This window comes from Amblyraja radiata, chromosome 5, assembly GCF_010909765.2.
Source record: "Amblyraja radiata isolate CabotCenter1 chromosome 5, sAmbRad1.1.pri, whole genome shotgun sequence".
NCBI classification, from domain to species: domain Eukaryota; kingdom Metazoa; phylum Chordata; class Chondrichthyes; order Rajiformes; family Rajidae; genus Amblyraja; species Amblyraja radiata.
In genome coordinates this window covers 78,390,194-78,414,905 of record NC_045960.1, presented here as the reverse complement: position 1 = coordinate 78,414,905, position 24,712 = coordinate 78,390,194, and the positions used below count along the sequence as shown (strand labels likewise).

Genomic DNA, 24,712 nt, shown 5'->3' with positions numbered 1-24,712 from the left:
TGTATAACATAACCAAGAGTAGCCGGAAGTCAGAGGATTGAGCAACTTTCAAAGGACAACAGAAGGAAACAAAAAGGGCGATACAGTGTGAGAAAATTAAATATGAGGGCAACCTGGCCAAGAATATAAAGAAGGATTGTAAAAGCTTATTTAGATATGTTAAGAGAAAAATATTAGTAAAGACAAATATGGGTCCCTTGAAGGAAGAAACGGGTGAAATTATTATGGGGAACAAGGAAATGGCAGAAGAGTTGGACAGGCACTTTAGGTCTATCTTCACTAAGGAAGACATAAACAATCTCCCAAATGAACTAGAGGACAGAGGATCTAGGGAGACAGAGGAACTGAAAGAAATTTGCATTTGGTAAGAAGTAATATTGGGTAGACTGATAGGAATGAAGGCTGATAAATCACCAGGGCCTGATGGTCTGCATTTCAGGGTACTCAAGGAGGTGGCTCTAGAAATCGTGGATGCATTGGTGATCATTTTCCAATGTGCTATAGATTCAGGATCAGTTCCTGTGGATTGGAGGGTAGCTAATGTTATCCCACTTTTCAAGAAAGAAGCGCGAGAGAAAACGGGGAATTATAGGTCAGTTAGCCTGATATCGGTGGTGGGAAAGATGCTGGAGTCAATTATTAATACAATACAATACAATACAATACAATACAATACAATCAGTTTTATTCATCACATTGCACATAAAGTGCAAGTGAAATGAATTTGCCAACAGCGGTGCAAAGATAAAGAAGTAATAACAGTGCATTGGGATAGCAGTAAAAGGATTGGTCCAAGTCAACATGGATTTATGAAGGGGAATTCCTGCTTGACTAATCTTCTGGAATTTTTTGAGGATGTGACAAGTAAAAGGAATGAAGGAGAGCCAGTGGAAGTACACAATTACCCACACAGGAGATTAGTGGGCAAAATTAGAACACATGGTATTGGGGGTAGGGTATTGACATGGTTAGAGAATTGGTTGGCAGACAGAAAACAAAGAGTAGGGATAAACGGGTCCCTCTTAGAATGGCAGGCAGTGGTGAATGGAGTGCCGCAAGGCTCGATGCTGGGGCCGCAACTATTTACAATATATATTAATCATTTAGATGGGATTAAAAGTAAAACTAGCAAATTTGCAGATGACACAAAACTGGGTGGCAGTGTGAATTGTGGAGAGAATGCTAGGAGGTTGCAAGGTGACTTGGACAGGTTGATCGAGTGGGCAGATGCATGGCAGATGCAGTATAATGTAGATAAATGTGAGATTCTCCACTTTGGCAGCAAGAACAAGCAGGCAGATTATTATCTCAATTGTGTCAGATTAGGAAAAAGGGAAGTGCAACGAGACCTGGGTGCCCTTGTACACCAGTCACTGAAAGTAAACATGCAGGTACAGCAGGCAGTGAAGAAAGCTAATGGCATGTAGGCCATTGGTTCCATCCACCCACTGATTCCATCCACTGACTGCTCCCATACATCACCCACTGGATCCTCTTTGGAATGGGGTTAGGAGGGAGAGATAGATCAGCCATGATTGAATGGCAGAGTAGACTTGATGGGCCAAATGGCCTAATCTGTTCCAATCATTTATGACCTTAAGACCTTCGCCCTTTGATTCCATCTGCCCTTTGTCTCTCCCTTAATGATTTCCACCATCAACTTCCTTCCAACATTTGTAGCCTCTGTGCCACCACTTTCACCATCTTCTGCCCCCGCCGGTTCCAGCTGCCTTTCGTTTGTCTCCATCCATCCAAAGCTAATGGCATGTTGACCTTCAAAATGAGAGGATTCGAGTATAGGGGTAAAGAGGTCCTTCTGCAATGGTACAGGGCCCTGGTGAGACAATATCTGGTGTATTGTGAGCAGTTTGGTCTCCTAATTTGAGGAAGTACATCCTTGCTATTGAAGCAGCGCAGAGTAGGTTCAAGAGGTTAATCCCCGGGGTGGCGTGACTGTCATACGAGGAAAGATTGGAAAGACTGGGCTTGTATTCACTGGAATTTAGAAGGATGAGTGGGTATCTTATAGAAACATATACAATTTTAAAAGGACTGGACAAGCTAGATGCAGGAAAAATGGTCCCAATGTTGGGGGAGTCCAGAACCAGGCACCACAGTCTAAGAATAAAGGGGATTCCATTTAAAACTGAGATGAGAAAAAACTTTGTCACCCAGAGAGTCGTACTTTCTGCCACAGGCATGGGTTACTGAGTGTGGATGATCAGCTATGATCACAATGAATGACGGTGCTGGCTCGAAGGGCTGAATGACCTCCTCCTGCACCTATTTTCAATGTTTCTATGTTTTTAATGGTGGAAATTAAGTAATTTATTCTAATTCTTTTGTGTACATGCAATTATAGAGTGCCATGGACAGCTGCTCACTGCTCCACATTGTATATAGTATTCATAAAAGATGTGAGAAATCATCCTAGTGTACAATTCACTGATTGCACCAACATAAATGGCCTGGTGAGCAGAATTATTAAGAATTTAGAACATATAAAAGACAACAGCTTTAAATCTCTTCGGTTTTATTTTCCCATTTAATATCATTAGAATTTTTAAAATTGGAAGGGATGTGATAAAGGCTTTGATTTCATTATCATCTCCTGAAATTATCTTTGTTTCACCCACATTTTGCTGCTATCTGAAATGTTATTTCTCTCTTCCTTCAACCTGGTGAAGGATCCTTCATCTGAAACAATAACTGTTTCTCTTTTCATGGATGCTGCCTGACCTGCTTAGCTTTTCTAGCATTTTTTAATTTTATGGTTTTACTAGATCAAGTGTCCGCCAAAGCAATATTCCTCCACTCTCCCATAGCCCCCAACTGCGCAGGCGCGCCTGACGGGTTCCCGTTGTGACGCCACAGATCCCCGTTGTGATGCAAATCACGGCAATCCTCCCCCAACTGCGCTTCGCCATCCCTCTTCCTCCCCTTCCCCACTCCCTCCCTCTCCTTTCCCCTAACCTGTCACTCCCTCCCTCCCTCCCTCCATAACCCCTTCACCCCTCCCTACCCCCCTCCTCTCCCTGCTCCCCCACTCCTCACCTCCCCACATCCCACTCCCTCCTCACCTCACCCACTGCCCTCCTCTCCCTCTATCAACCCCCCTACCCCACTCTCCCTCCTCAGCTTCCCCACTTTCCCCTCCCTCTCACCTCCATACCCCCTCCTCTCCCTCTATCCCTTGCTCCACCTCTCCTCACCTCCCCCCTATGCCACCCTCCCACAATGAAAATTGCGATGTGTTTTTTTTAACGTTGAGCCGGAGGTCGGAGCCATTCAATCGACCCCATGTGGTGGGCGGGGGCAGCGTCGCCACTCCGCCAATCTACCCTCTTCCCCCTCCCACATTACCTTGCCATCCCTCTTCTATCCTCTATCCTCCTGCATTCCCCCTCATTCTCCAGCACTCACTCCACCACAACTTCACCCTTCCTCTTCTTTCCCCTCCTCCTCCCTTCCCCCACTCCCTACCTCCCTCTCCTTTCCACAACCCTCAGTCACACTCCCTCCCTCCATACCTCCCCTCCCCACCCCCTTCCTCTCCCTCTATCTCCCTGCTCCTACATTCCTCACCTCCCCCCCTATCCCACCCCCCCCACCCCCAACAATGAAAATCATGATTTTTTTGGTAAATGAAACCTCTCCCCTATTCTACCCCCCCCCCCCCCCCCCCCCCACAATAAAAATTGCGATGATTTTTGTAAATGAAACCTTCCCCCAAGAATTTGATTAAAACTGAGTTTTTGTTTTTTTTTTTAATCGCAATTCTTTATGTAAATAAGTATCGGGATCCCATTGTGACGTCATAAGCTGCTAACAGGCAGGGCAAGTAGAAGGGATTTTTGTCAAAGTGGATTTTGTAAAGATTAAAATGTGAATTACTTGCAAAATATCCCATCAATCTGAACGAAACTTGCCACAGTACAGCACAGGACAATGGTGAGAAAGGTGGGCCAAAAATTATTGCGCTATCCTATACCGTTTTGGGTAGTTTCAGGATCACACACATACGCATGCGTGCACACATGCATGCATGCATGAAACAAGATGCGAGTTTTAGTAATATACTAGGCCAAGTGGGACCCGTTGGGTCACATGTTCACATGGGAGGTCTGGTCCCCCGACGCAATATTCCACCTCTCCACCAATTCCAATATTGGTGGCCACGGGGGGGCTTTCTGGAGTGCTGGTATGGGTTCTTGGGGTGGCAGCTCAGTCACTCAAGCCTGATCTGCTGGCAGCTCACTCACGGCTGGTGGGCTGGCAGTTGATTCATGACTATTCCTTGAAATTCCATTTCAAGCAGGGTGCAATGACACCAAATTCAAATCCATATTCCTACCATTTCAAGCAGGGTGCAAGGCCACCAAATTCAAGTGCAGTTTCTTACCACTATGAGCAGGCTGCAAGGCCACCAAATTCAAGTGCAGTTTCTTACCACTATGAGCAGGCTGCAAGGCCACCGAATTCAAGTGCAGTTTCATACCATTTCAAGCAGGGTGCAAGGCCACCAAATTCACTGAAGTTTTATTCCACTTCAAGCAGGGTCCAAGGCCACCAAATTCAAATGCAGCTTCATACCATTTCATACAGGGTGAAACCACCATAAAACCACACAAAACACCAAACTCACAGTTCAGAAGACATTCAGTGTGCTCAATTGATTCACAGCTCAGACAATCATGACCTCTCCCTCCCACATCATGCAGAGACTGAGCCACACCCACACTTCCGGGTTTTATAACCCCTCCCCCTCCCACTGGAACAGGTCTGGCTTTCAGGGCGTGATTGACAGGAGAGAGATTCTCAACATTTTTTAAACACTAATAACACATTTATTTTTAATTGATGGGAAGAATTCTCTGCACCTGCTCAGCGGAGGGGGGGACTGAGTAAGATGGCCAAAAATCACAGCCGTAAGTGTAGCGTTTTATCAAAAATCAATATACAGTGCAAACAGGAAGTGCATTTGCAGTAGTGCCTTTTAACTTCAAGCCAAAGCACCCAAGCCACCATTTGCAGTAAGTAGTGCCTATCAACTTCAAGCCAAAGCACCCAAGCCACCATTTGCAGTAAGTAGTGCCTTTCAACTTCAAGCCAATGCACCCACGCCACCATTTGCAGTAAGTAGTGCCTTTCAACTTCATGCTACCATTTGCAGTAAGTAGTCCCTTTCAACTTCAAGCCAAAGCTCCCAAGCTACCATTTGCAGTAAGTAGTGCCTTTCAACTTCAAGCCAAAGCACCCAAGCCACCATTTGCAGTAAGTAGTGCCTTTCAACTTCAAGCAAGGCACCCAAGTCACCATTTGCAGTAAGTAGTGCCTTTCAACCAAGCCAAAGCACCCAAGCCACCATTTGCAGTAAGAAGTGCCTTTCAACTTCAAGCCAAATCACCCGCCACCATTTGCAGTAAGTAGTGCCTTTCAAGTTCAAGCAAATCACCCAGCCACCATTTGCAGTAAGTAGTGCCTTTCAACCTCAAGCCAAAGCACCCAAGCCACCATTTGCAGTAAGTAGTGCCTTTCAACTTCAAGCCAAAGCACCCAAACAACCATTTGCAAGCAGTGCCTTTTTACTTCAAACAAACCATATTTTCATTTTCAAACCACATTAAGGGTACTCACTGTTGTGTAGACATTTGTTCAGTGTTATTCAGAGCTCAGAGAGACGTGAACCTTGGCTTCATCCATCTTGCAGAGACTATGAGGCACACCACTTCCTGGTTTTATAGTCCCTCCCCCTCCCTCCAGCAGGTGATTTTTTTAAACTTCAAGCCAAAGCTCCCAAGCCACCATTTGCAGTAAGTAGTGCCTTTCAAATTTAAACCAAAGCTCCCAAGCCACCATTTGCAGTAAATAGTGCATTTCAACCTCGTCAAAGCACCCAAGCCACCATGTGCAGTAAGCAGTGCCTTTCAACTTCAAGCCAAAGCTCCCAAGCCAACATTTGCAGTAAGTAGTGCCTTTCAACTTCGTCAAAGCACCCAAGCCACCATTTGCAGTGAGTAGTGCCTTTCAACTTCAAGCCAAAGCACCCAAACAACCATTTGCAGGCAGTGCCTTTTTACTTCAAACAAACCACATTTTCATTTTCAAACCACATTAAGGGTACTCACAGTTGTGTAGACATTTGTTCAGTGTTATTCAGAGCTCAGAGAGACGTGACCCTTGGCTTCATCCATCTTGCAGTGAGGCACACCACTTCCTGGTTTTATAGTCCCTCCCCCTCCCTCCAGCAGGGGCAGCAGAGGGAATGGTGGTTTAAAAAAAAACATTAATATCTCTCCGAGTTGTCATCGATGGGAAAAATCCTCCACACCTGTAAGGCCGAGGGGGGCTCTGAGCGAGGTGGCCAAAAATGACGGCCGTAGGTGGCGCCGTTCTGTCAGAAATCACAGCACAGTAGGCCAAAAGCGGTCAAGATCAGAGTTTTAGTAATATAGATAGATATTGTGTTGGTTCAGTTTTTCTCATCCTGTTTACCTTGGTCTAATGTGCCAGACATTCCACGTAACCTTTAACTATTTATAAAATGGACCAACGTCTTAGTAAGGGTGTCAGGGGTTATGGGGATAAGCAGGAAAATGGGGTTGAGAATGGGGATGGATCAGCATGATTGAATGGTGTAGTAGACTTGATGGACCAAATGGCCTAACTCTGTTCCCTGAACATGAACAGAGAGCTTATCGCACTGGTGTTTTCTGCTTATTTTATGCCTTCTTAACTCATACAATCACAGACATTCCTTTTGTTTAACACAGCTCTCCTCCCATCCTCCATCTGACTGAAAACTTACTTGCATCTTTCTCTATCCCACTTCTGAAGAAGGGTTACAGACCCAAAATATTGACAGCTGTCCACAGTTCCTGCTTGATCTGTTGCGTTTTTCTCATATCTTCTGTTTTGCTTCCAGCATCTGCAGCTTTGTTTTTGGATTTTCATACTCAATAAGTTATGGCAATTAGCAAAATCCCATGACCTTAGCTTGCAAGGCTTCCCATTTTATTGGGATCTCAACTATTTACACACAAATATATTATAGATGAGAAACCTCTTAAACTTGATTTTTATTGCAGATTTTGGCAATTAATGGCATCTTCTCCAGGGGAATTAGTGCTTGTTACGACTGTTGGTTTTCCCACTGTATTGAACATCACATTTCATTGAAACAAAAGATGGAAAGAAGTCCTGCTCAGGCATTTAATTTTCACAACAGTGATTGATTTGCTAGTGTACAATTTTCGTCATGCATGACTGAAACTACAGTAATGTGTAACAGTTTTACTCAAAGTAGCTGCTCACCTGCTTTAATTGATCCACTGGGACATATCCACAACATTGTCAACTCCTGAACTTTGCAATGCCAGGCTCCAGCTTCACTTTATTAAATGCAAGTCTGCTGTTCACCTGTTTATCTGTAAAGCATTCCCTAGCCTCCAACCCCATGAATATGCACCTGCAAATATGTATCTGTTAGATCTGAAACTGCATATTTGTGTTAGAATTTAAGCTCCAGTTTTACTACTGCAAAAAATGGTATTTACCTTCAACTTGTGACCTACAAAATTGCCCACACGAAGAATTGTATCATCCCCAAAGATTAGCCTTGAGTAAAGAGTTATCCCCAAGGACCTATACATCTCTCCCTTTTACTTCCATCAATAACTATGAGCAATCACACCTGATAATGATACTCAATCAAAACAGATGCACAGATATTTTGCTGCTGCAATTTATTCTACTGTGGTCTCTTCATAATGGTTACTATATTTAGAATCATGCACATCTACAATCGCAATGTCGGGTTGTGTCGATCAGGTATACAAAACATGAGCTAGTTGAAAAATTAATAGAATTCTATAGCCATCAGTTAACCACAATGAATACAATAGTCAGGCAGCAGATTTGAAGAAGATATACTTGGACAGCAGAAATACTTGGACAACAGTGCAATGAACTAAGCTGATTCCATGCCAGCAGAAATCATGGAAGTGCAGTGTGAACAATATGCATATATATCTGGGGACAGGGTGCATTGATCATAACCTTGTAATGTGTATATTGAAGATAAATCCTTCATTTGGCAAGCCTGCTGATTTCATTATGGGCAGGTTTCACAGTGGAAATTGTCCCGGGTGAAACGTATTATCCTAAGTACAGCTTGCTGAAATACTTTTCTAATCAAATAATAAATCCATCTGGAACTATTCTTTATTTACAAATCTGGAGTTTGCAGACAAGAAGAGTAAAAGCAAATTGGCAACAGAAAGGCAAAAATAGATCAGTCTTTTGACTTCTCCATAATGCCACAGTGCACATTTCTGGATATAGGAAAGAAAACTTGACATTAAAATTAGCCATTACCCTTTAAAATATTTGAAATGTAAGAATTGAGAATCAATTGAGAAACCATGACAATTTTGGCCTTCATAAAAGCTAATGTATTAGTAACATTTTCCTCTTCGTTCAATTTCAATTAGAGACAATAATCTCCAAAGGTTTTCAGAACATTTATTCATTTTTCTCTCTTTGACTTCTTCCAATGTGTATAATTATTCTCTGCTGACCATAACAACTGCAAGCTTTATTCACATTGGTTTTGTACTCACACATCCCTCAATCACCATTTTCCAAGTGTTAACTTAGAATAGACCACATTGGTTGCAATTTAATGTGTTGGAAGGAACTGCAAAGGAACACGACAGATAGACACAAAATGCTGGAGTAACTCAGTGCGACAGGCAGCATTTCTGGGGAAAAGAATAGGTGACATTTCGGGTTGAGACTCTTCTTCAGACTGAGGACTTCCTCAAGGGTCTCAACCCAAAACGCCACCTTTTCCTTTTTTCCAGAGATACTGCCTGACCCATTGAGTTTCTCCAGCATTGTGTCTATCTTAGTTGCAATTCACATTGATACTGAGATTTCTTAAATAAGTATGTCCTTTGAAAAATAAAATTCAAAGTGTTAATTTTGAACAGTTGATTGGAACAGAGGAGGAATATTAAAATGGTTTAGCAGTAAGTATGTGTTGCAATGGCCACAATATACAGAGTGAGACTGGAAGTGTATGTAGACAATGTAATGGAGATACATAAAAATCCTAAAGGCAAATCACAAAGCAGTTTAGCATTTTCAGTATATTCCATATAATAGTGCAATATTAATATTCAGATGTTAACTTTGATGAATAATAATGGCATTTCCAAACTAATTAATGAAATATATTAAAGCAATTTGCATCACCCAAACTTGTCCCAGCAGAGTTGTAAACAGCAACTCCAACTGATATTACACATTGGGACTGTAATATGTATTTATCAATTCAGTCTTTCATATTCAATAGCAAAACCAATGAAATAACTTGATTTGACTAACACCTTCAATGACCCAAGATGAATTACAATATCTGGTTCCAAGTTGGAAAAACAAATATAAAGGCAGATAACCAAATACTCTTTCCAAAGTAATAGCTTTTAAGAAGCAACCTGAAAAGAAGAATTGGAAGAAGAGAATGTGAGAGATTTTGGAAGGGAATTCAGGTCCTGGATGATGAGGACATGCAACAACAATGACATTCAGATGTTCCAGAAGCCAGAATAAGAAGACCACACCTCTCTTTGAGTTTTGTTGGGGGTGCATGAGGTTACACAAATAGAAAGCAGGGAGATCCTAGAACATTTTGTAAAGGGTTTGGTGACCTTAAAACTGACTTTATGCGAGCCTTCCTAATATTTAGTGAGAAGACATTTCTATTTTGCAATTCTGCATGAGGAAATTAGAGGCAGTCTTGAGGTAGTCTAGTATATTAGAATGTGTGAACAGATGATCGGTGGTCAGCATGGACTCGGTGGGCTGCACAGCCTATTTCTATGCTGTATTTCAAAACCAAAGATCTTAGAGTGGAGCAAGATGGTCCACTCCTGCAAAATCCAGTGGACTGACGTGTAGTACGTAACGGAGCATAACTTTCGCCATTTCAGTAATCCAGACCCGACCTCAGTTATGCCTCTCGCAGTGAAATCAGCGTTGCGGGGGAACAGTTTGCGTGTTTTTAAATTTTGTCTTTTTAAATGGCTCATGTCCTGTGTTTGAATTGATTTTTGTATTAAACTTGTAGTAATCAGCGTTGCGGGGAACAGTTTGTGTGTTTTTAAATGGTTTTTAAATTTTCTTTTTAAATGGCTCTTGTCCTGTGTTTGAATTGATCTTCGTATTAAACTTGCACTCTGTAATTCATCTAATCCCATTGTTCACAACTGCTTGTATGCACCCATAAAGGCAATTATATATACATACTAGACTAAGTGGGAGGGCTGGTCCCCCAACGCAATATTCCACCTCTTCACCAATTCCAATATTGGTGGCCGGGGGGGGGGGGGGGGGGGGGCTTTCTGGAGCGCTAGTATGGGTGTTGTGGGCTGAAGGGACTGATTTCCAGAGGGCTAGTATGGACATTGTGGGCCAAATGGATTCTTAGAGTGGCAGCTGTCACTCAAGCTGATGTGCTGGCAGCTCACTCAAGGCTGGTGGGCTGGGAATTGACTCATGGCTATTCCTTGAAATTCCAGTTCAAGCAGGATGCAAGGCCACCAAATTCAAATGCAATTTCCTACCATTTCAAGCAGGGTGCAAGGCCACCGAATTCAAGTGCAGTTTCATACCACTTCAAGCAGGGTGCAAGGCCACCAAATTCAAGTGCAATTTCATGCCACTTCAAGCATGGTGCAAGGCCACCAAATTCACGTGCAGTTTCATACCAATTCAGAGACTGAGCCACACCCACACTTCCGGGTTTATAATCCTTCCCCCCTCCCACCGGAAGGGGCGTGGTCTTCATGGCGTGATTGACAGGAGAGAGATTCTCAACATTTTTTAAACACTCATTACACTTTTATTTTTCATTGATGGGAAGAATCCTCTGTATCTGATAAGCGGAGGGGGACTGAGTAAGATGGCCAAAAATCACAGCCGTAAGTGGTAGCGTTTTATCTAAAATCAATATACAGTGCATACAGGAAGTTGTCAAGTTTAGACTTTTAATCATTTGCCATTTCAAACCAACCACCACCAACCACCATTTGCTGTGCTTCATTGCAAACCAACCACCACCAACCACCATTTGCTGTGCTTCATTGCAAACCAACCACCATTTGCTGTGCTTTTTCAAACCAACCACATTTTCATTTACGCCGGTTACGGGAATGTCGCTGAAGATCACCCATCAGCTACTACGGGTTTTTCGCGGAGTGAACCATCTTGCTCCACTCTAAGATCTTTGCTCAAAACTAAACTAAACCAAAGGATAAGGGGGATTCATGTAGAGATAGATCAAAGTAGAGCTGATTATTATTGGCAAATATGTGGCAATGGCTGTCTGCTGTGTTTTCGAAAGCTGAAGCCAAAGAGATATCCCTGATCTTGCCTGAGGTAGTGATAAGGATGTTAAAAGAGAAGCTGATGTGTTTGAATCTCTGCCATTGACTAGAGAAAATGAGGAGAATGTGGTCCCACCCAGCACAGCAGCAGTGGAACAGCCTTGAAAAGATTGGACAAATGTTTGGTCAGACAGATCAAGTTAGATAAATAGAGGTAGATTACCTTGTTGAAGTCACATAAGATCTTGCTACTAACTTTGTTTGGAGTCATTTCAGTACGGCGATGGTGTTGAAAAACTGGCTGGAAGAGCTTTATCAAGGAATTCTGGAATTATAGATGTAAGTATTTCGGAGGTCACACCATATTTGACAGGAAAAAGAAGAGAGAGAAAGTTTGCCAGAAAGAAAAGAATCTTCAAGAGTTTGAAGTTCTTGGCCTTTAAGTTTGTTTCTATTCCTGCAAGCTGGTATAGAAAAAAAAATGTTTCATTGTAAAACACGCCAAATTTCAGATCAAAAATAAATCCTTCTCACAGCAAGGTAATCCCTTGTTGCGCCATGTGGCAATTGTCTTATCATGGACCTTTGCGGCTCCAATCTACGTGCTGAGGTAGCAGACTGACCACACAGTCAGCCTCCGTAAGGATAAAGCTATGTGGAATCCCTTCTCGATCCCTAAAAGTAAATCATGTCAAACTCTAGGTTGTTAACGCAACCTTATAATCCATAAATCCGCAACAAGTTAATAATGCACTGTTTGATCCTTTTGTGATTGGCTTTGGAAGATAAGAGGAATGTCTATAAGATGATTATAAATGGTCTACCGCACAATATTTATAGGCACTGAGATAAAAGTAATACTTACAGGAAGGTGCAAGAAATCAGTTCTCACACCACAGCCAACTTCATCTTCAATTTGTTTCACAGTGCGATGATTTTTTTCAGCACTCCTTCGGGAACAGAATTTTCTTTTCTTTCTGGCAATGCTGCACATTTCATTCCCATCATCATTTACAGAAGATCCTAATTTGAAAAGTCTCAATTAAGGTAGGTCAAGAAGGAACAGAATCCAATATAGATAAAACCTCAAAATTACTTCAACCTTATTAAAGTTTAGGTTTAAGTTCACATGTGCTGAGGTACAGCGCAAAGTTTTGTTTTACATGCTATCCAATCTAATATGACAATAACATCCATAAGTACAATCAAGCCAAACTCAAGTACAATAGGCAGAGCAAAGGAAAAGACAAAGAGTGCAGAATACAATTCTCAGCATTGTAGCACAACAGATTTCAAGAGGCACAGTCCAATATCCACAATGAGGGAGAGGGGGGGGGGGGGGGTTAGATCTTTGATTATGTTGGCTTATTTCCCAAGGCACGTGAAGTGTAGATGGAGTTGATGGTGGGGAGTCTGTTCTGTGAGATGAACTGGGTTACATCCACAACTCTGCAATTTCTTGCGATCTTGGGCAGAGCCGTCCCCAAACAAAGTTGTGATGCAACCCAACACTTTGCTTTCTATGGAGTATCTGTAGGAGTTTGCAAGAGTCATTGGACACATGCCGAATTTCTGCAATCTCCTGAGGAAGTATTGGGGTTGGTTAGCCTTCTAATTTTCATTCCAGTGCTCCAGTTTCCCTCCCTCATCCTAAAGATATACAAGATTGGAGTTTAATTGGCCTTTATAAATTCCCCATCATGTGTAGGGATTGGATGCGAAAGTGGGATAACATGTAACTCATGTGAATGGATGATGAATGGTCGGCATGGACTTGGTAGATCGGTAGCCTGGTACCATGCTGTTTCTCTCAACTAAATTAAACCAAATGGTAATTTTCTACTTTCAGAGCCATTACATGATTAATTGGAGCTACACACAAGGTCTGAGAATACAATCTAAATTAACATTTCAGTGTAAAACTAAAAAATATTGTAGACGCAAGACGCAACAGATGCTGGACTTTTGAACAAAGCACAAAGTGCTGGAGGAACTCAGCAGGTCAGATAGTGTTTGGGGAGAGATGAACTGGCAACATTTTCAGTGGCAATCTTTCTATGTCTATCAACCTTTGTTGTGCTGCAAACAAATCCCTTCACACACCCATGTAAAAATAACCAGACCTTTGTACAAATAAGGTATGCAAATTATTTTCCACTATTTTATGCAAACTGTGCATCAATACAGGTGCACAACCTTTTATCCGAAAGCCTTGGGACCAGGCACTTTTCGTAATTCAGAATTTGTCGGTCTTCGGAATGGAATTTTTTTAGCGTAGATTTTAAAGGCTGGCTCAGTGGTAGAGTGCTCGGCTCATATCCGCAAGGTCGCGAGTTTGTGCCTTGATCCCGGCAGTAAACTCGGTCGCGAGTTTGAGTCTCCAATGTAGTTTTTTCTTGCAGAATAAATGTTTGTATGAAATGCAGTGTAGGAGAGGTGTACTGACTGTGTGGGCAGAACTTTGGAAGTGATTGCCCACCAGTCTAAAAATCCGCTGTGTCTCCCTGTCCCTGGGGTAGCAGGGGGCGATCAAATAGCACAATACCCCTCTCCCCCTCCAACTCCAGAGGAATCCGCTCCCCGATGGGCCGCTACGGCGTCAAGTGGCAGTTTGCCCACAACCCAAGCTGCGCCCCCTCATCCGCCACCCCAAGAACAAGACGTACCTTGCACACCATCAGCTTCTGCCCCTACGTGCTCCTCTGGAGTTGGAGCGGGGCTGGGCTGGAGTTGCTGCTGGCTGTGGGTCTCTGGGATCTCCGTGCTTGCAGTGGGCCTGGGGGTCGGTGTCCCGTTGGTCCTGACGTCTCCGGCCACCCCCATGCACAGGAGCTGAGACTGGGAACTGTACTGCCCTTGCCCCCTCCCTCTGCAACTGCAAACAACCCCACTCTCCTGCAAGGACGGTACAGTTCCCGGAGGATGGCAGGTGGCCGGAGACGTCAGGACCAACAGGAACCCGCTCCCTGATGGGCCCCTACGACGCCCCGAGCTGCGCCCCGTCATCCGCAACCCAGGTTCCTCTGTAGTTGGAGCGGGGCTGGGCTGGGCTGCTGTTGGCTGTGGGTCTCTGGGATCTCCGTGCTTGCAGTGGGCCTGGGGGTCGGTGGCCCGTTGAGGGGGCGCAGCTCGGGGAACGGCTTCTGGTGGTCCTGACGTCTCCGGCCAGTTTGCAGTTTTCCTCTGGAGTTGGAACGGGGCTGGGCTGCTGCTGGCTGTGGGTCTCTGGGATCTCCGTGCTTGCAGTGGGCCTGGGGGTCGGTGTCCCGTTGGTCCTGCTGCAATCGCCGACGTGAAGACAGTGCAAAGCCCCCACGCCGGTGCAATGGGCGGGGAGCTGGAGAGGGGAGGGAAGGGGTCACACACATGGCCGGGAAGCAGAGGGGTGTAGGTGGGGAGAAACTGAAGGGAGCGAAAATCTGCTGCTGCCTGCCCCGCTGAGTTAAAAAGTTCCCACGCAAGACTCACGATACACTGTGTATCGTGAGTCTACCGTGGGAACTTTTTAACTCAGCGGGCAGGCAGCAGCATATTGTCAATTATTAACCCTCCCGTGCAATATAGCCTCACCTTCTCTTTTATGAATGGGGATTTAGTTCCCCTTTCTTCGAGGACCGACCGGAGGTTCCGCTGTCACCTCTGCGGGCCGCCCTCGGTGAACGTTTTCAAGGACCTTTCTTCAAGGACCGAAAAAATGGCCGCTATTCGGAGGTTTTCGTTATTTGGATCTTCGGATAAAGGTTGTGCACCTGTACTGAAATAGGACTATGCACAATTTGGTAGTAACGTCAGAGAATGTCAGAGAAGATGATGTAGAAGAAAAGAACTGCAGATCTTCTTAATACACGAAAGGACACACAGACCAAGCATAGGCTTGGCGATCATTTCGCCCAACATCTCCGCTCGGTTCGCAATAACCAACCTGATCTCCCGGTGGCTCAGCACTTCAACTCCCCCTCCCATTCCGACTCCGACCTTTCTGTCCTGGGCCTCCTCCATGGCCAGAGTGAGGACCAACGTAAATTGGAGGAGCAGCACCTCATATTTTGCTTGGGCAGTTTACACCCCAGCGGTATGAACATTGACTTCTCCAATTTCAGGTTGACCCTGCTTTCTCCTCGCCTTCCCAGCTCTCCCTCAGCCCTCTGTCTCCACCTCTTCCTTTTTTCTTCTTCCCGTCCCCGTCCCCCCCCCCACCCGCCCTCACATCAGTCTGAAGCAAAGATCCTATAGCGGAGCAAGATAGTCCACTCAACAAAAAAGCCGTAGTAGGGTCATGGGTAAGCTTTAGTAGTTGAGGCCAGTTCATTGGCTATATTTAAGAGGGAGTTAGATGTGGCCCTTGTGGCTAAAGGGATCAGGGGGTATGGAGAGAAGGCAGGTACAGGATACTGAGTTGGATGATCAGCCATGATCATATTGAATGGCGGTGCAGGCTCGAAGGGCCGAATGGCCTACTCCTGCACCTATTTTCTATGTTTCAATGTTTAGCGTCATTTCAGTAACCAGCTTCCGTCTCAGCTCTATTATCTTTGCTTTGGTCATGGCGGCTTCATACACAAATCATCTTTTTGTTTCTCAGCTACAGGTGATCATTTTCGATATTCCTGCCTCGTCTCCCTTATTAAATTTGCCATTAGGAAGGAGCTCCAGAAAATCATGCACCCACTCAAGCCATCCTACCCCCCCCCCCCCCCCCCCCCCCCCACACTGTTTTGATAGCTGCCATGACACGTTTGATGTCACCCTTCGCCCTGCTCCTGATCTCGGCCTGCACCGGGGGGGGAGGGGGGAGGGGGGAGAGGGGGGGGGGGAGAGGGAGGGGGGGAGAGGAGAGGGAGGGGGGAGAGAGGAGAGAGAGGGAGGGGGGTGAGAGGGCGGGGGGAGATGGGAGGGGGGTGAGAGGGAGGGGGGGGAGAGGGAGGGGGGAGCTGAGGGGAGAGAGGGGGAGGGAGGGGGGAGGGAGGGGGGGAGAGGGCTAGGGGGGGAGAGGGAGGGGGGAGAGGGAGGGGGGGAGAGGGAGGGGGGGGGAGGGAGGGGGGGAGAGGGAGGGAGGGGAGAGGGAGGGAGGGGAGGAGGAGGGGGGAGGGAGGGGGGAGGGGAGGGGAGGGGAGGGGAGGGGGAGGGGAGGGGAGGAGGGGGGGAGAGAGGTTGGAACAATGGAATAAGAATGAATGGGATGGAACAGTACTGGACCTTATCTCAGTGGGCTCAATGCAAACTGTGATTGTAGGGAATAAGTCTTGTCTCAAATGCACGATATTGGGCAAAGATGTCCATGCAGCTATAGAAAACATCATATAGGAAACATTATATAGGAAACCGAGAACTGCTCCAAATGAAAGCCTCCTGCTGGCTGCCAGCGTCCTGGCCTTCAAGTATAGCAGCATGCATTTGGCAGCATAGATAATGGCAGCCTGTCCTACTAATCATTGCAAGTTAAACTTCTTTTGGCATCTTCAGTGGCCCTTGATCATTTTAGATTAGAGATACAGTGTGTAAACAGGCCCTTCGACTCATCAAGTCCGCACCGACCAACGAACACCCACACACTTACTCTAATTTATCAAGCCTTTGCATCTACACACTGGGGGCAATTTACAAGTGCCCATGAACCTACAAACCTGCACGCCGTTGGAATGTGGGAGGAAACCAGAGCACCCAGAGAAAACCCATGCGGTCACTGAATGTACAAACTCCATAAAGACAGCACCTCTAGTCAGGATCGAATCAGATCCCTTGCGCTGTGAGGCATCAACTCTACCATTGCACCACTGTGCCACCCATGAAGTCTATGGTGATCTGTGCCCTGGATAATTTAGCAGCATACTTGAATTCCTGCCTCCACTTTCCTTCTGCTAAATAGAGATGGTTTGCGGCACTGAATGATCCATGGCCTATCAGATACAGTGCATTCAGAAAGTATCCAGACCTCTTCACTTCTTCCACATTTTGTTACGTTACAGCCTTATTCTAAAATGGATTGAATTATTTTATCTTATCATCAATCTACACACAATACCCCAGAATGAAGAAGCGAAAACAGATGTTTAGATTTTGTAAAATAATTTAAAAGAAATAACTGAAATATCGCATTTACATAAGTATTCAGACCCTCTACTCAGTACTTTGTTGAGGCACCTTTGGCAGCAATTACAGCATCTTCTTGGGTATGATGCTACAAGGTTGGCAAACCTTTATTTAGGTAATTTCTCCCATTCTTCTCTGCAGATCCTCTCAGGTTCTGTCAGGTTGGATGGGGAGCGTCGGTCCAGAACGCTGTGGAGCAGGTTTTCATCAAGGATCTCTGTGCACTTTGCTCCGTTCATCTTTCCCTCGATCCTGACTAGTCTTCTAGTTCCTGCCACTGAAAAACATCCCCACAGCATGATGCTGCCACCACCATGCTTCACCATAGGTATGGTATTGGCCAGGTGATGAGCGGTGCCTGGTTTCCTCCAGACGTGACACTTGGCATTCAGGCCAAAGAGTTCAATCTTGGTTTCATCAGACCAGAGAATCTTGTTTCTAATGGTCTGAGAGTCCTTTAGGTGCCTTTTGGGTAAACTCCAAGCTGGCTGTCATGTGCCTTTTACTGAGGATTGGCTTCCATCTGACCACTCTACCATAAAGGCCTGATTGGTGGAGTGCTGCAGATATAGTTGTCCTTCTGGAAGTTTCTCCCATCTCAACAGAGAAACTCTGGAGCTCTGTCAGAGTGACCATCGGGTTCTTGGTCACCTCCCTGACCAAGGCCCTTCTCCCCCGATTGCTCAGTTTGGCCGGGCAGCCAGCTCTATGAAGAGTCCTGGTGGTTCCAAAATTCTTACATTTAATAATGATGGAGGCCACTAAGGTCTTCGGGACCTGCAATGATGCAGAAATAGGTTTATACCTTTACCCAGATCTGTGTCTCAACACAATCCTGTCTCGGAAGTCTAAGGACAATTCCTTTGTCTTCATGGCTTGGTTTTTGCTCTGACATGCACTGTCAACTTTGGGACCTTATGTGGACAGGTGTGTCGTTTTCTAAATCATGTCCAATCAATTTAATTTACCACTGGTGGATTCCAATCAAGTTGTAGAAACATCTCAAGGATAATCAATGCAAACAGGATGAACCTAAGCTCAATTTTGAGTGTCATAGCAAAGGGTCTGAATACTTATGTAAATGTGATATTTCAGTTATTTCTTTTTAATTACTTTGCAAACATTTCTAAACACCTTTTTCCCTTCTTCATTCTGGGGTATATTGTGTAGATTGATGATAATAAAAATTAATTTAATCAATTTTAAAATAAGTCTGTAACGTGACAAATGTGGAAAAAGTGAAGGGGTCTGAATACTTTCTGAATGCACTGTACCTGTCCTGATTGCTCCCAATCTCATGTTGCAAAGGCTGTCTGTGGCATTTTTGTGCAGAATTGTATATCTTTGGGTGGTTTCTGCCATATATTACGTTTATTGAGGCACAGCATGGACACAGACCCTTCAGTCCACCGATTCCACTCCACTCATCGATATCCCATTCACGCGTGTTCAATGTTATCCCACTTTCTCATCCACTCCCTGCATGCAAGGGGCAATTTTTACATTGGTCAAATCTGTACGTCTCTGGGATGTGGGAAGAAACCAGAGCACCTGAAGGAAATCCACACAGTCACAGGGAGAACGTATAAACTCCACACACACAGCATCCCAGGTAAGGATTGAACCCGGATCTCTGGCGCTATGAGAAAAGGTTCTCACAGCCGTGCCTCCGTGCTGTGCCGTAATATCACTTTCTCCTCAGATGTGCCTGTTCATCTTGTCCTTCTCCATTATGGTGGCTTGTAAAGTGATCGACAGGGTGAAGCATAAATCTGCTTCAAAGACATTCCAAGTACGTGGGAGGCTGTAGTTTTTTGGTCTGATGAGGTGAAATAGTAATTTCATGCATGAGGCTGAGAGTTGAAGCATCCTCCAGATACAAAGTGCTTGTGCAACATACCCTGTATTTCTAACATAAAAGAATGATAGATTATAAAATCCATAAGTTTGTTGGAAAGATACTATAGCTTGTCTTATGCTCAAGGGCAGATGACTCAGTCAGCTGTGTAATAAAGCAGAGATATCAAAAATTGTTCAATGATTCTGTTTATGAACGGATTCTGAGGACATGAAAATAACTTGCACACAGAAACATTTACTGGCATTTAGTGGACCTCCTTTACACTGACCTAAGCAAATGCATGGGTCATTTAACACTCTGATTAGGTTTAGCAATTTCCTGTAATTGGACAAGTCAACAATGACAGCACTCATTTCTGATTCTGGCCTTCCTGAAATGTCAATCAGTTTTTGGTCCTCTCAGTTGCTGATGAATCTTTGTTCTACTTCTACCTTTTGCTTAAGATGTCCAGCATTTGCAATTGATTCTTTTTACCTTCAGAATCCTCGAATTTCCCCTTGATCTTCCTTTCAGCCATCGTTAGATTTTTTGGGGGATATGTAATCATAATTAACAAAAGTATAATTGCTAAACATCTTAGGTTGCGACAGATGTATCGTAAATTTCTCAAACATTTATTAAACTATTCTTAACTTGGAATTTATGAATTAACATCCCCTCCCACCTATTCAACCTGCTTGGTGGGTGACAGGGGTATCACACATGTTCCGAAGCCAATTAGGCCAGCAGTATATCAGATTAATGCACAAGTTTCTCTAAATTCACTAATGTTAAGAAGGCAGTGACCAGGTTTAATCCACAATTGGAGAGGGAGAAGGGTAGATCGGAGGTGTCAGTGTTGCAGTTGAATAAAGGGTACTATGGGGCCATGAGGGAGGAGCTGGCCAAAGTTGACTGGAAAGATACACTCGCAGGGATGACAATGGAACAAACATGGCAGGTGTTTCTAGGAATAATACAGAAGGTACAGGATCAGTTCATTCCTAGGAGGAAGAAAGATTCCAAGGGGAGAAAGGGACGACCATGGGACGGCATTCCAAGGGACATCAGGGACAGTGTAAAAATTAAAACGGAGAAGTACAACATAGCAAAGATGAGCGGGAAGCAAGAGGATTGCGTAATGTTTAAAGAACAACAGAAGATAACCAAAAAGACTATACGGGGAGAAAAGATGAGGTACGATGGTAAGCTAGCCAAGAATATAAAGCGGGATAGTAAAAGCTTCTTTCGGTATGTGAAGAGGAAAAAATTAGTTAAGACCAAAGTTGGACCCTTGAAGACCAAAAAAGGTGAATTTATTATGGGGAACAAGGAAATGGCAGATGAGTTGAACAGGTACTTTGGATCTGTCTTCACTGAGGAGGACACAAACAATATAGTAGTGGCCAGAGGATCTGGGGTTACGGAGGAACTGAAGGAAATTGAATTGAATTGAATTGAATCCTTTATTTGTCATTCAGACCTTTCGGTCTGAACGAAATGCTGTTGCCTGCAGCCATACATGTAATAATAACAAAACACAATAAACACAAATTAACATCCACCACAGTGAGTTCACCAAACACCTCCTCACTGTGATGGAGGCAAAAGTCTTAGAGTTACTGTCTCTTCCCTCCTCTTCTCCCTCTGCGCCGAGGCGATACCCCACCGGGCGATGGTATCAGTCCCGCGGTTCAAGCTCCGCGGCCCGGGGGTGGTCGAAGCTGCCCGCAGCTGTTGCAACGGGTGCTCCGGAAAACAGGCACCAGCCTGTGACCTGCGAGCTCCCGACATTGTCCTCCACTGGCCCGCGGCCGAGCCCCGGATCCAGGTCGCCGCCGCCTCAGCCGCCGGAGCACCATCTACGCCCCGCACCGGGGCGCCCACACGGCAACGTCTCAGCCCCGCACCGGGCTGCCCCCACGGGAGCACCTTCCAGCCGGGAGCCGGTCCGCCCTCACTGGAGCGCCTTCCAGCCGATAGACAGGCCACCCACACGGCAGCGTCTCAGCCCCGCACCGGGCTGCTCACACGAGAGCGCCTTCCAGCCGGTAGCCGTGCCGCTCACACGAGAGTGTCTCAGCCCCGCGCCGTCCGCCCTCACCGGAGCGCCGAGTCGTACCGCTGCCCGGACGTCGCCACAGCTCGAAGACGGCCAGCCTCGCGTTGGTGAGTCCTGGCTGGCTCTACCTCCGGACCCTCGAGGTCGGTCGCAGGTTGGAGGCCGCCAGCTCCGCCATTAGGCCTCAGCGCAGACGGGGGAAGAGAAGGGGGATACGACAAAAAAGTCGCATTCCCCCGAAGGGAGAGACAGAAAGCTCTGTTTCACCCTCCCCCCACACACATAACACCACCTAATAACCAAAAAAATTACTAAACTAGACAAAAAAAACAACATAAAAAGTAAAAACAGACAGACTGCAGGCGAGCCGCAGCTGTATCACAGCGCCGCCACTTCCGGGGAGGGGAGGCCATTAGGCAGGAAATGGTGTTGGATAGACTGATGGGACTGAAGGCTGATAAATCCCCAGGGCCTGATAGTCTGCATCCCAGGGTACTTAAGGAAGTGGCTCTAGAAATCTTGGATGCATTGGTGATAATTTTCCAATGTTCTATAGACTCAGAATCAGTTCCTGTGGATTGGAGGGTAGCTAATGTTATCCCACTTTTTAAGAAAGTGGGGAGAGAGAACACAGGGAATTATAGACCAGTTAGCCTGACATCGGTGGTGGGGAAGATGCTGGAGTCAATTATAAAAGATGAGATAGCCAAACATTTGGATATCAGTAACAGGATCGGTCTGAGTCAGCATGGATTTACGAAGGGGAAATCATGCTTGACTAATCTTCTGGAATTTTTTGAAGATGTAACTAGGAAAATGGACAAGGGAGAGCCAGTGGATGTAGTGTACCTGGAGTTTCAGAAAACATTTGATAAGATCCCACATAGGAGATTAGTGGGCAAAATTAGGGAACATGGTATTGGGGGTAGAGTGCTGACATGGATAGAGAAGTGGTTAGCAGACAGGAAATAAAGAGTAGGGATTAACGTGTCCCTTTCAGAAAGGCAGGCAGTGACTAGTGGGGTACCGCAAGGCTCGTTGCTGGAACCGCAGCTATTTACAATATACATCAATGATTTGGATGAAGGGATTCAAAGTAACATTAGCAAATTTGCAGATGACACAAAGCTGGGTGGCAGTGTGAACTGTGAGAAGGATGCTATGAGAATGCAGGGTGATTTGGACAGGTTGGTGGAGTGGGCAGATGCATGGCAGATTAAGTTTAATGCGGATAACTGTGAGGTTATCCACTTTGGTACCAAAAACAGTAAGGCAGATTACTATCAAGTTGGGAAAGGGGGAAGTACAACGGGATCTGGGGGTCCTTGTACATCAGTCTATGAAAGTAAGCATGCAGGTACAGCAGGGAGTGAAGAAAGTGAATGGCACGTTGGCCTTTATAACAAGAGGAATCGAATATAGGAGCAAAGAGTTCCTTCTGCAGTTGTACAGAGCCCTAGTGAGATCACACCTGGAGTATTGTGTGCAGTTTTGGTTCCCTAATTTGAGGAAGGACATTCTTGCTATTGAGGGAGTGCAGAGTAGGTTTACAAGGTTAATTCCCGGGATGGCGGGACTGTCATATGCTGAGAGAATGGAGCAGCTGGACTTGTACACTCTGGAGTTTAGAAGGATGAGAGGGCATCTCATTGAAACATATAAGATTGTTAAAGGTTTGGACACACTAGAGGCAGGAAACATGTTCCCAATGTTGGGGGAGTTCAGAACCAGGGGCCACAGTTTAAGAATAAGGAGTAAGCCATTTAGAACGGAGACGAGGAAACACTTTTTCTCACAGAGAGTGATGAGTCTGTGGAATTCTCTACCTCAGAGGGCGGTGGAGGCAGGTTCTCTGGATGCTTTCAAGAGAGAGTTAGGTAGGGCTCTTAAAAATAGCGGAGTCAAGAGATATGGGGAGAAGGCAGGAACGGGGTACTGATTGGGGATGATCAGCCATGATCACATTGAATGGTGGTAATGGCTCAAAGGGCCAAATGGCCTACTCCTGCACCTATTGTCTATTGTTGAACTCAGAGAGTCTTCAGAAAAGGGTTCAGCAGTTTAGACACGCACTCCCGTAATAAATTACAGCGCATAGTTAACAAAGCATCCAAAATCATCAGCACTCCCCTTCCATCAATAGAATCACTCCATCACAAACGGTCTGAGTCAAGGGTGAAGAAAATCATCTCTGATCCCTCCCACCCAGCTCACCACATCTTCCACCTGCTGCCATCAGGAAGGCGCTATAGCTCACTGCCCGCCAAGACATCTCAATTTAAAAACAGTTCTTACCCACACGCAATCCGAATTCTGAACACACTATGATAACAGCACATATCCTCCCCATGCATGTACTGTATATTGTACGATGTTGTGTTTTATGTTATGTTTGATGGGAATCAGCCTACCTTGTAACATCCTGTACTGAACCTGAATTCCACCACCTTGACTGTGTGGTCATTAAATAATCTAATCTAATCTAATCTAATCTTCTCCTCTGCTGAATTTATTATTCTGTTTTGTGTCATCTCATCAGTATAACATTCTGATATGCTCACTAATGAAACCCAGTCTCTTGATATTGCAATTTAGTATGCTAGTGGTTGCTTATGTGGAGCATCAAGAGAGCTCCCTACCAGGTGCATAGTTCTTCCTGCCTGTTTCCCCCTCTGTGCTGCCATCAAATAATCCAATACACAGGAAGAAATGCCTTGTGAAAACATATTCAGGAAAGGGCATTATGAGAACTATTTCAGTAAGAGTCAGGGGATATGGCGAGAAGGCAGGAACGAGGTACTGATTGTGGATGATCAGCCATGATAATATTGAATGGCGGTGCTGGCTCGAAGGGCTGAATGGCCTACTCCTGCACATATTGTCTACTGTCTATTGTCTATTGTCTATCAGAGGGAACTTTACGCAAAATACTGAAAGTAAAAACTATCACATTTTCTCCAAAGTGAAAGTCAAAACAAGCCAAACTATGTAACATGGTAACACTGGCCAGCTTCATCATAAGGTCATTTATTCTGGCATAGACTGCAGAAGGCAATCAACAGCCTTGAATCCTGTGAAAAATGTCAATTGTAATGCAAGACGAAGGTCAAAGCCAAGCATCCAACTGAAGAGAATCATCATGAAAACACATTTCAAAAGGCAAAGGAAATGATTATGCACATAATCCAATGTAGGCAACAACAAAAAGCTGATCCTCTGAGGCTGATCCGGAATCTGAATAATTGCCATGTTATTTTCTGTCTTGGAACATTTTATAACATAGTTCTAACTTGAAAATTACATGAGATACAAATCAGGTGTGCCGACCTG

The 24,712-nt window shown here is 45.0% G+C and overlaps 1 long non-coding RNA gene across 1 annotated transcript; it reads left to right on the top strand.

The window, feature by feature from the left end:
• Positions 1 to 20,523, top strand: LOC116972856. The gene is made up of 3 exons (XR_004411926.1): positions 1 to 85; positions 10,327 to 10,331; positions 20,508 to 20,523. It is a non-coding gene; the product is annotated as an uncharacterized LOC116972856 (long non-coding RNA).
• The last annotated feature ends 4,189 nt before the right edge of the window (positions 20,524 to 24,712 follow it).